This window comes from Delphinus delphis, chromosome 15, assembly GCF_949987515.2.
Source record: "Delphinus delphis chromosome 15, mDelDel1.2, whole genome shotgun sequence".
NCBI lineage: Eukaryota > Metazoa > Chordata > Mammalia > Artiodactyla > Delphinidae > Delphinus > Delphinus delphis.
In genome coordinates, this window is record NC_082697.1 from 29,762,201 (window position 1) to 29,777,049 (window position 14,849).

General features: G+C 43.2%; 1 protein-coding gene and 1 pseudogene across 5 annotated transcripts in view; both read left to right on the forward strand.

The window, feature by feature from the left end:
* ATRN (attractin) overlaps nt 1–14,849 on the forward strand; it is a 173,483-nt gene that overhangs the window by 125,171 nt on the left and 33,463 nt on the right. The window lies entirely within an intron of this gene.
* LOC132438615 (membrane protein BRI3 pseudogene) lies at nt 3,789–6,058 on the forward strand (annotated as a pseudogene).

Here is a 14,849-nt window from a genome sequence, read left to right on the forward strand (position 1 = left end):
TAAATTGAATCACGTAATAGGTGGTCCTTTGTGACTGGCTTCTTTGACTTAGCATAGTGTTTTCAAGGTGCAACCATATGTAGTATGTTTCAGTACTTCATTCCTTTTTAAGACTGAATAATAGTCTATTGTATGGATAAACCACATTTTGTTTATCCATTCATCTGTTAATGGATACTTGGGTTGTTTTCACTCTTTAGCTGTTCTGAATAGTCAGATATACTTCTAAAGTTTATATTTATTTTATGATAGTAATGTATACACATAGCTTCTGGTATTAGATGTCTGTACCTTAAGGATTTAAAAAATTATAAAGCCACGAAATACATTTAGAGCTAAACTTAAAGTATAAATCTGGACTTCCCTGGCAGTCCAGGGGTTAAGACTCTACGCTCCCAACACAGGGGGTGCAGGTTCGATCCCTGGTCGGGGAACTAAGATCCTGCATGCCTCACGGTGCAGCCAAAAAAAAATAACTAAAATAAAGTATAAATCTCTCTTAGTTTCAGATGGCATTTAAATTTCCTGTACAACCTCATGGTTTTCATCATGATCATTATTTATTATTCCATCTTCTGAAAAGTCTCCTCTGTTCTACTTTTCAGCTGTGGCTTTGATGTTTCTTCTCAGTTCAGTGCCATTGTTCCCTTGGGTTTCCTCTGGGCCCTTTTCCCTGGATAGTCCCATCCACACCATCTATGAACCCCACCTATGGCTGGGATGGGCAAATCTTTCTCTAGTAGAACTCTCTCCTGTGATCTCCATAGCTAGGACCCACTAGACTTCCTTTAACATTCACTCACTTAGCTGACTTTCTGACACAGAGAGGCAGCCATGAGGGGACAGCAGGAGCCATGCCAGATACTGGGAGGTGCCCCCGTGCTCGTGGACACCCTGGGAGGAGAAGGGAGTGCCCTGTGGTGCCTGAGTCTGCACGAGCTGGGGCAACACCAGAGCTGAACCCTAAGAAACATGAGTTCAGTGTTCTGGGTGGGGAAGGGGCATGTCCAGTCACTTTCCAGAACTACTAGGAGTTTAGCTGAGCTGAAGTGCCTGTTCTGTGAGTAAGGAGCTGGAGAGCAGGGCAGACCAAAGCTGTCATGAAGAGACTGGGGCTTCAGCTGAAGAATTTACGCTGTAGCCTGAAAACCACTGGGAGTTATTGAAATGCTTTAAGCCAAGAAGTGACCAAGATCAGTGTTTTAGAAAGATGCCTCTGGCAGCAGTTACGAAAATGGATTGGAAGGACCAGGGCTGGGTTGGGGAGTCTTATTTTGAAACCCAGGGGAGAGGTCCCTCTGATGACCCTTCGGCATATCCCATAGCAGCTTCTTTTCCTCGTCTGTGCCTCTGCAGTCATAGACGTGTCTGGTTTTTCACTCTACAAAGATTTCCTTAAGGGCAAGAGCTTTTTTATATTTCTGTGTCCTCTGTGTCATAGCATAGTGTTAATCAACTGTAGACACTCCATAAATGTGCACTAGATGAACGCATAGTTGTAGATGAGAGCTTTATTCTCGGTATCAGAACTTTGGGTTTTTTGGCAACTTTTGTAACATTTATATAGGTAATGGCAGCTTTTTTCTGATATTGTCAGCATGATTGTTGACCAGTGCTGAAGAGCCAGCAGGGGTTAGAGACCAAGAATTTATTGTCCCAGTCTACATAGTGTGGTGTTAGAAGATTGAATTGTTCTAGGTTGGAATCTTGTCAAACTCTCAAAAGAGTTGAGAAGTAGAAGAAAAGGGAAGGATGAGGACACAAACATCCCTAATTTTACAAAGAGGGTAGTTAAGGAATACTGGCTATATTGAAATACTTAAGAATGAAATGATAGGAAGTCTGGGATTTGCTTCAAAATAATATGATCACGGGGAAATGGGTAGAGTATGGATGGATAAAATAAGATTGGCCGTGAGCTGTAATTATTAAAGCTGGGTGATAAACACATGGGGTTCATTATACTATTCTCTCTACTTGTTAAAAAGTTTAATATTTTCCACAATAAAAAAATTTTTTTAGGGATAATACAGATGATTGAACAAGAAATAAAGGTCCAAATATATTATTTAACCTCCCAAAACTAGCTGCAAGAATATGCCTCAGCTGGGCCTGCAGCCTAGGCCAGCTGGGACATATCTCAGAACTGACATTCTGTTCTCCTTTGCAGGAAGCACACAGCACTGTACTAGAGTTTTACCAGTTATTAGCCACTGTCGGGCAGTTTTAGAACAATCAGAGGGCAGGAGAAAAACCTCCTCTCCCTCAGCCCAGCATGCTTCACCCTGGTGAAAATGGCAAAGGGAGCTTCCCTGAAAACTACTGACTTCTCCTCCCCACCCCACAAGCAAGGGTGCATCAGAGGCCTGAGGGCTTCTCCCCATGGGCCTGTGAGGTTTGGGAAGCTGCTCTCCAGTGGGCATAGCTATATTGTCTTCTGCTCCTACAGCCCTTTGTGGGTGCAAGGCACATCCTCTCCCTGAATCCAAGGGTATTATTCCTGTCTGTTTTGGCATCTTTCCATCACCATCACCCTCAGGATAACAACATAGAAATTATAAATTATAACAGAGGCAGTAAAAATAGTGATATAATTCTACTGGGGGATTGGGGGTTGGGGGGGTGATGGCCTAAATCACCTTCTAATCTAGTAGGAAGTTAGTAAGTGATGTCTAAAATAACTAGATCAAGAAGTAACAAAAAACAAAATGAAACAAAACAAAAGCCAACTTATTAGTGATAAAAAGGTAACCCCCCAGAAGAACTGAACAGAAATCTAATTAAAGGTGAGGGCCTCTGGAGAGAAGCCTTAAGAAGAAGAAGGGAGACTTCCCTGTTGGTACAGTAGTTAAGAATCTGCCTGCCACTGCAGGGGACACGGGTTTGAGCCCTGGTCCGGGAAGATCCCACATGCTGCGGAGCAGCTAAGCTCGTGCTCCATGACTACTGATCCTGCACTCTAGAGCCCGTGGGCCACACTACTGAGCCCACATGCCACAACTATTGAAGCCCGCGCGCCTAGAGCCCATGCCCCGCAATAAGAGAAGCCACCGTAATGAGAAGCTCGCGCACTGCAACGAAGAGTAGCCCTTACTCACCGCAACTAGAGAAAGCCTGTGCGCAGCAACGAAGACCCAACGCAGCCATAAATAAATTAATTAAAAAGAAAAAGAGGGGCTTCCCTGCTGGTGCAGTGGTTGGGAGTCCGCCTGCCGATGCAGGGGACACGGGTTCGTGCTCCGGTCCGGGAGGATCCCACATGCTGCGGAGCGGCTGGGCCCGTGAGCCATGGCTGCTGGGCCCGTGAGCCATGGCTGCTGGGCCTGCGCATCCGGAGCCTGTGCTCCACAACGGGAGAGGCCACAACAGTGAGAGGCCTGCGTACCGCAAAAAAAAAAAGAAAGAAAAAGAGGAGGGGGTGGGGAGGAATCATTGATTGTTGATATTTCAGCCAGGTATATGTAGTTCTTAATGGTTTTTAAATTATTGATGAACATGATAGAATGAAATAGGGATTCTGGAGAGTGGTGAAAATGAATGGCTGGAAGGAAATTTGAGGAAGAGAGCCCAGAGGTTGACAGTGGACAGATGGTGAGTGTTAGCTTACATGTCAGGAATGAGCGGGTTGGTAGTGTTACCCAGTCTTGAGGCTCTGACCAGAGCTTGGGTATATAGTTTCTGTGCCTGCACAAACCAGCATTAGGTGGGTGGTGTGTGAGGCTAGGTGATGGTCACTGGGATCCAGTCCAGGGCCTATGGTCTCAACATAGAGTTCCATATAGAACTTAGGTTTAGAAAAAAAAAAAAAAGAAAGTGGTTTTGTGTCACGGCAAAACTCACGGCAGTAGCAGCACTAGACTCAAGTTAGGATATGCTCAGCCAGTAGTCATAGAATCTTCCATCCTTGGCACAGCTGAGGCCTAGACTGGAAAGCTGTTTGTAAACAGGCCTAAGTTCTTATGGGAGGAATCAGTCCTCTCCTGGCCTTGCAGTGTTCAGAGTTACGTGGCAAGATTGGCAAGGAGCCAGGAGCCAGAGGGCAGCCATGACCACTTATAAGCCCTCTCTGGTCCTAATGTCAGGTCTTCAGCATCTGCAGAGCCTGGCCTCTTGGGGAGAGTTGAGGAGCAGATGGGCCATAGTCGGGAAGGGCTCCCTGGCCAGGTGGAGCTGAGCCCTGGTGGAGCTGCTGGCCTCAGGCGGCCAAGGGAGCAGCCCACAGAGGTTCTGCCATGTGCATATAGACCTTGGGTTTTCTTAAAGCCTGACGAGTGCTGCCTTGAAGCTAGAAAACTTCACCTCACAGGGCAGCCAGCTATCCTTTCCCATCCTCTCCCTGACTTAAATGCTTGTAACAGTGAAGATAGTTCTTGGTGGAGAAGATAAAGGCAAATTAGAGGTTCTCCTTTTTCAAACCTTCTATATTAAACAGTGATCTTTCCCTATTCATTCATTCATTCATTTGTAACTGCTTTGTGGATTGTACGTATAGATGCAAAACACCAGTGTTAAAAAAATTGTTTTGTGGCAGTTGAGCATGATAAGTGTCATATTCACTTATTTTTACAGTAAGCTTGGGCTCAGCCTATACCCAACATAGTTGATGAAATTCATTCTCAGCCTGTATCCACAGAGCCCCGTCCCCTTCCCTCAGAGACATGCAGAAATCTCTTGAGTCCAGAGATTTTCATTCACTGACTGCTACTCCTGGTGCCCTGGCCCATGGCCATGAGGTTTGAAGGCAGCTGTCCTCACTCCCATATGTGACAGGCTTGGGTGCAGAATAATCGCTGGTGCTTCAGAGCCTCACCAAGGCCTACCGTGCAGTTACTCCTTATTTCTCTGTACTTTCAAAACTCTAAAACATCCTCTCCATTTCCTTCATTTCCTTCCATTTCCTGGTTTTGAGGTTTGGGCCAGGCCATCTTCCGCTACCCCCACTTCCTCACCCCACACCCACCCCTGGGGAAGATCCGCTGCCGGGCGTCTGGGAGTCCCCGTGAGTCCGAGCTGGAGCCGAGTCCGAAAGGGAGCGGGGGCGCTAGCGGGAACCAGGCTGGGCGCAGTGGGCGCCGCCCGCCATGAACCACAAGTCCCTGCTGCAGGAGCAGCCTCCCACCTACAACCTGTAGGGTGGCCAGGGCTACTTTGTGCGTAGCCCACACCACTACGGCGCCCTCCCAGCCACCGCCCTACCCCTACCTCCTCACAGGGCTACCCATCCACCACCCCAGGGTCTGCAACATCCACAGTCGGAATGTCACCCGGCACCCTGCCACTTCCATCATTGTCGTTGGAGGCTGCCCTGTCTGCAGGCTCGGGGTTCTGGAGGACTCCTTCACCTTCCTGGGCATCTTCTTGTCCATCGTTTTGATCCTCTTTGGGTTCATCTGCTGTTTTGCCTTGAGGAAGCAAAGATGCCCCATCTGTGGAGCAAACTTTATTTAAAGGAAACAACACACCTGGCTTTCCCACACCCAGTTATATTTTCCTAATTACACCCACCCCAGTGCCCAGGACGTAAGGCAAGGCTTCCCATCCTGTGTAAGGTAGCAAGAACCAAACAGGGAACCAGAAGAATTCCAGGGCCACCTTTTCATCGAATGGTACTGAGTGATCATTTGTCACCGTCAGTCGGAGTTTCACAGTAGCAGAGGGGTGTTCTCCACTGGGAGGGTAGAAAAGAAATGTTGGCAGAAATACTCCAAGACAGGGATTTGATTTGAAAAGAGCTTGTAACTACTGCTCTTGCTCTGTAAAATTGTATAGCTAATATAAACTCCAGACATTTTCTGAAGGAAGAAAAAAGAACCTTTGCTTCTCTTTGAAACCTTGTAACTTTGGAGACTTACATGAGAAACATTCAACAAAAGAAAAACACTTTTAGAGTAATGTGAGTCTTGGGGACCAGCCACACTGGCAGCAAGTTTATATAGGTTCTTTTTTAATACATTTATTTATTTATTTATATCTTATTTTTTGGCTGCGTTGAGTCTTCATTGCTGCACACGGGCCTTCTCTAGCAGCGGCGAGCGGGAGCTTCTCATTGCGGTGGCTTCTCATTGCAGAGCATGGGCTCTAGGCTTCAGTAGTTGTGGAACACGGGCTCAGTAGTTGTGGCTCATGGGCTCTAGAGCGCAGGCTCAGTAATTGTGGCTCATGGGCTTAGCTGCTCCGCGACACATGGGATCTTCCTGGACCAGAGCTTGAACCCGTGTCCCCTGCATTGGCAGGCAGATTCTTAACCACTGCGACACCAGGGAAGCCCTATATAGGTTCTTTATGATTTTAACTTGGACGTGAATGTGGTGTGGCTCTACTTTAGCAAGAAATCAGGCTAATGGTTGGGATCCCATATGCCCTTAGGAGTGTTATGTGGCACAGGGCACACAGACACCGGATGGGTCTCCAGAAGGTGCAATTAGCATCCAAATTTTTTGGCACCCTACAGTCAGTATAAAATCACCTCGTGGATTTCGTTAAAACACTGAAGACATACTAATGTTTTGTTTTTAATTTTTATTTTTTTTACATCTTTATTGGAGTATAATTGCTTTACAATCGTGTGCTAGTTTCTGCTTTATAACAAAGTGAATCAGTTAAACATATACATATGTTCCCACATCTCTTCCCTCTTGCATCTCCCTCCCTCCCACCCTCCCTATCCCACCCCTCTAGGTGGTCACAGTGCACTGAGCTGATCTCCCTGTGCTATGCTGCTGCTTCCCACTAGCTGTCTATTTTACGTTTGGTAGCGTATATATGTCCATGCCACTCTCTCACTTTGTCACAGCTTACCCTTCCCCCTCCCCATATCCTCAAGTCCATTCTCTAGTTGGTCTGTGTCTTTATTCCTGTCTTACCCCTAGGTTCTTCATGACATTTTTTTTCTTAGATTCCATATATATATGTGTTAGCATACGGTATTTGTCTTTCTCTTTCTGACTTACTTCACTCTGTATGACAGACTCTAGGTCCATCCACCTCACTACAAATAACTCAATTTCGTTGCTTTTTATGGCTGAGTAATATAACATTGTATATATGTGCCACATCTTTTTTATCCATTCATCCGACGATGGACACTTAGGTTGTTTCCATCTCCTGGCTATTGTAAATAGAGGTGCAATGAATATTTTGGTACAGGACTCTTTTTGAATTACGGTTTTCTCAGGGTATATGCCCAGTAGTGGGATTGCTGGGCCATATGGTAGTTCTATTTGTAGTTTTTTAAGAAACATCCATACTGTTCTCCACAGTGGCTGTATCAATTTACATTCCCACCAACAGTGCAAGAGGGTTCCCTTTTCTCCACACCCTCTCCAGTATTTACTGTTTCTAGATATTTTGATGATGGCCATTCTGACTGGTGTGAGATGATATCTCATTGTATGTTTGATTTGCATTTCTCTAGTGATTAATGATGTTGAGCATTCTTTCATGTGTTTGTTGGCAGTCTGTATATCTTCTTTGGAGAAATGTCGATTAATGTCTTCTGCCCATTTTTGGATTGGGTTGTTTGTTTTTTTTGTTATTGAGCTGCATGAGCTGCTTGTAAGTTTTGGAGATTAATCCTTTGTCAGTTGCTTCATTCGCAAACATTTTCTTCCATTCTGAGGGTTGTCTTTTGGTCTTGTTGATGGTTTCCTTTGCTGTGCAAAAGCTCTGAAGTTTCATTAGGTCCCATTTGTTTATTTTTGTTTTTATTTCCATTTCTCTGGGAGGTGGGTCAAAAAGGATCTTGCTGTGATTTATGTCATAGAGTGTTCTGCCTATATTTTCCTCTAAGAGTTTGATAGTTTCTGGCCTTACATTTAGGTCTTTAATCCATTTTGAGCTTATTTTTGTGTATGGTGTTAGGGAGTGATCTAATCTCATACTTTTACATGTACCTATCCAGTTTTCCCAGCACCACTTATTGAAGAGGCTGTCCTTTCTCCACTGTACATTCCTGCCTCCTTTATCAAAGATAAGGTGACCATATGTGCGTGGGTTTATCTCTGGGCTTTCTGTCCTGTTCCATTGATCTGTATTTCTGTTTTTGTGCCAGTACCATACTGTCTTGATTACTGTAGCTTTGTAGTATACTCTGAAGCCAGGGAGCCTGATTCCTCCAGCTCCATTTTTTGTTCTCAAGATTGCTTTGGCTATTCGGGATCTTTTGTGTTTCCATACAGATTGTGAAATTTTTTGTTCTAGTTCTGTGAAAAATGCCACTGGTAGTTCGAAAGGGATTGCATTGAATCTGTAGACTGCTTTGGGTAGTAGAGTCATTTTCACAATGTTGATTCTTCCAATCCAAGAACATGGTATATTTCTCCATCTATTTGTATCATCTTTAATTTCTTTCATCAGTGTCTTATAATTTTCTGCATACAGGTCTTTTGTCTCCTTAGGTAGGTTTATTCCTAGATATTTTATTCTTTTTGTTGCAATGGTAAATGGGAGTGTTTTCTTGATTTCACTTTCAGATTTTTCATCATTAGTATATAGGAATGCCAGAGATTTCTGTGCATTAATTTTGTATCCTGCTGCTTTACCAAATTCATTGATTAGCTCTAGTAGTTTTCTAGTAGCATCTTTAGGATTCTCTGTGTATAGTATCATGTTATCTGCAGACAGTGACAGGTTTACTTCTTCTTTTCCGATTTGGATTCCTTTTATTTCCTTTTCTTCTCTGATTGCTGTGGCTAAAATTTCCAAAACTATGTTGAATAAGAGTGGTGAGAGTGGACAGCCTTGTCTTGTTCCTGATCTTAGTGGAAATGCTTTCAGTTTTTCACCATTGAGGACAATGTTGGCTGTGGGTTTGTCATATATGGCCTTTATTATATTGAGGAAAGTTCCTCTATGCCTACTTTCTGCAGGGTTTTTTATCATAAATCGGTGTTGAATTTTGTCGAAAGTGTTCTCTGCATCTATTGAGGTGATCATATGGTTTTTCTCCTTCAATTTGTTGATATGGTGTTGATTGATTTGCGTATATTGAAGAATGCTTGCATTCCTGGAATAAACCCCACTTGATCATGGTGTATGATCCTTTTAATGGGCTGTTGGATTCTGTTTGCTAATATTTTGTTGAGGATTTTTGCATCTATATTCATCAGTGATATTGGCCTATAGTTTTCTTTCTTTGTGACATCCTTGTCTGGTTTTGGTATCAAGGTGATGGTGGCCTTGTAGAATGAGTTTGGGAGTGTTCCTCCCTCTGCTATATTTTGGAAGAGTTTGAGAAGGATAGGTGTTAGCTCTTCTCTAAATGTTTGATAGAATTCGCCTGTGAAGCCATCTGGTCCTGGGCTTTTGTTTGTTGGAAGATTTTTAATCACAGTTTCAATTCCAGTGCTTGTGATTGGTCTGTTCATATTTTCTATTTCTTCCTAATTCAGTCTTGGCAGGTTGTGCATTTCTAAGAATTTGTCCATTTCTTCCAGGTTGTCCATTTTGTTGGCATAGAGTTGCTTGTAGTAATCTCTCATGATCTTTTTTTATTTCTGCAGTGTCAGTTGTTACTTCTCCTTTTTCATTTCTAATTCTATTGATTTGAGTCTTCTCCCTTTTTTTCTTGATGAGTCTCGCTAATGGTTTATCAATTTTGTTTATCTTCTCAAAGAACCAGCTTTTAGTTTTATTGATCTTTGCTATCATTTCCTTCATTTCTTCTTCATTTATTTCTGATCTGATCTTTATGATTTCTTTCCTTCTGCTAACTTTGGGGGGTTTTTCTTCTTCTTTCTCTAATTGCTTTAGGTGCAAGTTTAGTTTGTTTATTAGAGATGTTTCCTGTTTCTTAAGGTAGGATTGTATTGCTATAAACTTCCCTCTTAGAACTGCTTTTGCTGCATCCCATAGGTTTTGGGTCGTCATGTCTCCATTGTCATTTGTTTCTAGGTATTTTTTTATTTCCTCTTTGATTTCTTCAGTGATCACTTCGTTATTAAGTAGTGTATTGTTTAGCCTCCACATGTTTGTATTTTTTACAGATCTTTTCCTGTAATTGGTATCTAGTCTCATAGCGTTGCGGTCGGAAAAGATACTTGATACAATTTCAATTTTCTTAAATTTACCACGGCTTGACTTGTGACCCAAGATATGATCTATCCTGGAGAATGTTCCATGAGCACTTGAGAAGAAAGTGTATTCTGTTGTTTTTGGATGGAATGCCCTATAAATATCAATTAAGTCCACCTTGTTTAATGTATCATTTAAAACTTGTGTTTCCTTATTTATTTTCATTTTGGATGATCTGCCCATTGGTGAAAGTGGGGTGTTAAAGTCCCCTACTATGAATGTATTACTGTCGATTTCCCCTTTTATGGCTGTTAGTATTTGCCTTATGTATTGAGGTGCTCCTGTGTTGGGTGCATAAATATTTACAATTGTTATATCTTCTCCTTGGATCGATCCCTTGATCATTATGTAGTGGCCTTCTTTGTCTCTTGTAATAGTCTTTATTTTAAAGTCTATTTTGTCTGATATGAGAACTGCTACTCCAGCTTTCTTTTGGTTTCCATTTGCATGGAATATCTTTTTCCATGCCCTCACTTTCAGTCTGTATGTGTCTCTAGGTCTGAAGTGGGTCTCTTGTAGACAGCATACATATGGGTCTTGTTTTTGTATCCATTCAGCCAGTCTGTGTCTTTCGGTGGGAGCATTTAATCCATTTACATGTAAGGTAATTATTGATATGTATGTTCCTATTCCCATTTTCTTAATTGTTTTGGGTTTGTTATTGTAGGTCTTTCCCTTCTCTTGTGTTTCTTGCCTAGAGAAGATCCTTTAGCATTTGTTGTAAAGCTGGTTTGGTGGTGCTGAACTCTCTCAGCTTTTGCTTGTCTGTAAAGGTTTTAATTTCTCCATCAAATCTGAATGAGATCCTTGCTGGGTAGAGTAATCTTGGTTGTAGGTTTTTCTCCTTCATCTCTTTGAATATGTCCTGCCAGTCCCTTCTGGCTTGCAGAGTTTCTGCTGAAAGATCAGCTGTTAACCTTATGGGGATTCCCTTGTGTGTTATTTGTTGTTTTTCCCTTGCTGCTTTTAATATGTTTTCTTTGTATTTAATTTTTGCAAGTTTGATTAGTATGTGTCTTGGCGTGTTTCTCCTTGGATTTATCCTGTATGGGACTCTCTGTGCTTCCTGGACTTGATTAACTTTTTCCTTTCCCATATTAGGGAAGTTTTCAACTATAATCTCTTCAAATATTTTCTCAGTCCCTTTCTTTTTCTCTTCTTCGGGAACCCCTATAATTCAAATGTTGGTGCACTTAATGTTGTCCCAGAGGTCTCTGAGACTGTCCTCAGTTCTTTTCATTCTTTTTTCTTTATTCTGCTCTGCAGTAGTTATTTCCACTATTTTATCTTCCAGGTCACTTATCCGTTCTTCTGCCTCAGTTATTCTGCTATTGATCCCTTCTAGAGTATTTTTAATTTCATTTATTGTGTTGTTCATCATTGCTTGTTTCATCTTTAGTTCTTCTAGGTCCTTGTTAAATGTTTCTTGAATTTTCTCCATTCTATTTCAAGATTTTGGATCATCTTTACTATCATTATTCTAAATTCTTTTTCAGGTAGACTGCGTATTTCCTCTTCATTTGTTAGGTCTGGTGGGTTTTTTTCTTGTTCCTTCATCTGCTGTGTGTTTTTCTGTCTTCTCATTTTGCTTATCTTACTGTGTTTGGGGTCCCCTTTTTGCAGGCTGCAGGTTCGTTGTTCCCGTTGTTTTTGGTGTCTGTCCCCAGTGGCTAAAGTTGGTTCAGTGGGTTGTGTAGGCTTCCTGGTGGAGGTGACTAGTGCCTGTGTTCTGGTGGATGAGGCTGGATCTTGTCTTTCTGGTGGGCAGGTCCACGTCTGGTGGTGTGTTTTGGGGGTGTCTGTGGACTTATTATGATTTTAGGCAGCCTCTCTGCTAATGGGTGGGTTTTTATTCCTGTCTTGCTAGTTGTTTGGCATAGGGTGTCCAGCACTGTAGTTTGCTGGTCATTGAGTGAAGCTGGGTGTTGGTGTTGAGATGGAGATCTCTGGAAGATTTTCGCCGTTTGATATTATGTGGAGCTGGGAGGTCTCTTGTGGACCAGTTCTCCCACCTCAGAGGCACAGCACTGACTCCTGGCTGCAGCACCAAGAGCCTTTTATCCACTCGGCTCAGAATAAAAGGGAGAAAAAGAAGGAAGGAAGGGGGGGGGGAGGGAAAAGAAAGGATAAAATAAGATAAAATAAAAAAGTTATTAAAATAAAAAATAATTATTAAGAAAAAATTTTTTAAAAAAGAAAAAAACGGACGGATAGACCCCTAGGACAAATGGTGAAAGCAAAGCTATACAAAATCTCCCACAGAAGCATACACATACACACTCACAAAAAGAGGAAAAGGGGAAAACAATAATAAATCTTGCTCTCAAAGTCCACCTCCTCAATTTGGGATGATTCGTTGTCTATTCATGTATTCCACAAATGCAGGGTACATCAAGTTGATTGTGGAGGTTTAATCCGCTGCTTTCTGAGGCTGCTGGGAGAGATTTCCCTTTCTCTTCTTTGTTCGCACAGCTCCGGGGGCTCAGCTTTGGATTTGGCCCCGCCTCTGCGTGTAGGTCCCCAGAGGGCATCTGTTCTTCGCTCAGACACGACGGGATTAAAGGAGCAGCTGATTCGGGGACTCTGGCTCACTCAGGCTGGGGGAGGGAGGGGTGTGGATGCGGGGCGAGCCTGTGTCGGCAGAGGCCGACGGGACATTGCACCATCCTGAGGCGCGCCGTGCGTTCTCCCGGGGAAGTTGTCCCTGAATCCCGGGACCCTAGCAGTGGCGGGCTGCACAGGCTCCCCGGAAGGGAGGTGTGGATAGTGACCTGTGCTCGCACACAGGCTTCTTGGTGGCGGCAGCCGCGGCCTTAGCGTCTCATACCCGTCTCTGGGGTCCGCGCTGTTAGCTGCAGCTCGCACCCGTCTCTGGAGCTCCTTTAAGCAGCGCTCTTAATCCCCTCTCCTCACGCTCTAGGAAACAAAGAGGGAAGAAAAAGTTTCTTGCCTCTTCGGCAGGTTCAGACTTTTTCCCGACTCCCTCCCGGCTAGCCAGTGGTGCACTAACCCCCTGCAGGCTGTGTTCCTGCCGCCAACCCCAGTCCTCTCCCTGTGCTCCGACCGAAGCCGGAGCCTCAGCTCCCAGTCCCCGCCCGCCCCAGCCGGTGAGCAGACAAGCCTCTTGGGCTGGTGAGTGCCGGTCGGCACCGATCCTCTGTTTGGGAATCTCTCCGCTTTGCCTTGCGCAACCCTGTTGCTGTGCTCTTCTCCTCGGCTCCGAAGCTTCCCCCTCCACCACCCGCAGTCTCCGCCCGTGAAGGGGCTTCCTGGTGTGTGGAAACCTTTCCTCCTTCACAACTCCGTCACACTGGTGCAGGTCCCGTCCCTATTCTTTTGTCTCTGTTTATTCTTTTTTCTTTTGCCCTACCCAGGTACGTGGGGAGTTTCTTGCCTTTTGGGAGGTCTGAGGTCTTCTGCCAGCGTTCAGTAGGTGTTCTGTAGGAGTTGTTCCACGTGTAGATGTATTTCTGGTGTATCTGTGGGGAGGAAGGTGATCTCCGCGTCTTAGTCTTCCGCCATCTTCCCGATTCCTCCCATACTAATGTTTTAAAAGTTTAAAATCTAAACAGAATTGGATGCACTAAAATCTGTTTCCTTCTCCTTCTTTATGTCTTGTAACCTGGATTCTTCTTTCCTCAAGACTGAGTAACCTCGTTTATATAATTGTTTTTCCCCAGTTTTATTAAAAACCTTTATGAGAGGACTGTAGCTATATTCTGCAGTTTTCCTTCTCTCAAGGAGCCTTCTTATTTAGGATGATTACTGTAATAAATGAAGGAAAGCAAAGAATATGGTTTCTCCTTGTCTATGATATCAAATCTATGTATCTTTGTATTTCTGATTATAAATGGTGGCTAGAGGGAGGATACAAAAACTTTAGATTCTATGCCCCATAATATTCTATGGCCTGAAAAGGTAATATTGGACCTTTATTTAAATGTCAAAAAGAAAATAAGAGCATTCAAAAGAAAAGCAGTGGAAGCTTCTCCTCTCTTCTGCCTCTGTTGAATCTGACTATAAAAGAAGTGCAAAGCACTGGATTGCTACTGTGCTGGGGCCTAGGCTGTAGCACTTTCCTTGTATTGCTGTAGGATGGGAGTTGACAGGAGTAGGTTGGGGCGGGGGGGCAGGTAGGGTGGGATTAGGAAAAGAAGACGCTAATCATTTACTTATGTGACTGTTGTCATACTTACTGCCTTCATTTCAATAATTACCATCTTATTCAATAATTGTTTCATTTATAGTACCATTATCTCTCCAGGGAGGGCTGTGGTCCCTTAAAAATAAGCAGAGAACACACCATAACATCTGGCTAGTACCATGTGTGTCATAGGATAGTAAGGACACAATTATACTTACTAATAAATTCTAAGGTGTACATTTTTTCATGCTCTAATATCTCTGAAATCATGATACATCTTACAGTGATTTTAAAAGCAATGTGTCATAGTGTAACTGGCAGTGTTTTCTTAATAGTACACAAAATAATGCCTGTTTTAGTGGTGTCTTAGATTTGATGAACTACATTAGGAATTTTATAATATTCTTGGTATAAAATTATTTAAGTTCAAATTGGTGTTGTATTGATTGTCAGATGATATTCAGTGTAGTGAAGCTTGGGATAAGGTTTTTTTTTAAAAAGGATGTTATCTTGAAGTGAGTACATTAAGTGACAAAGGGATGAACGGCATAAAAGGAAGCTGCCCACCTGACGGTAGATCCAAGAATTGGAATTTGAAGCAAACAAGGAGAGTATTTTGTCTTGAAAAGGGCAC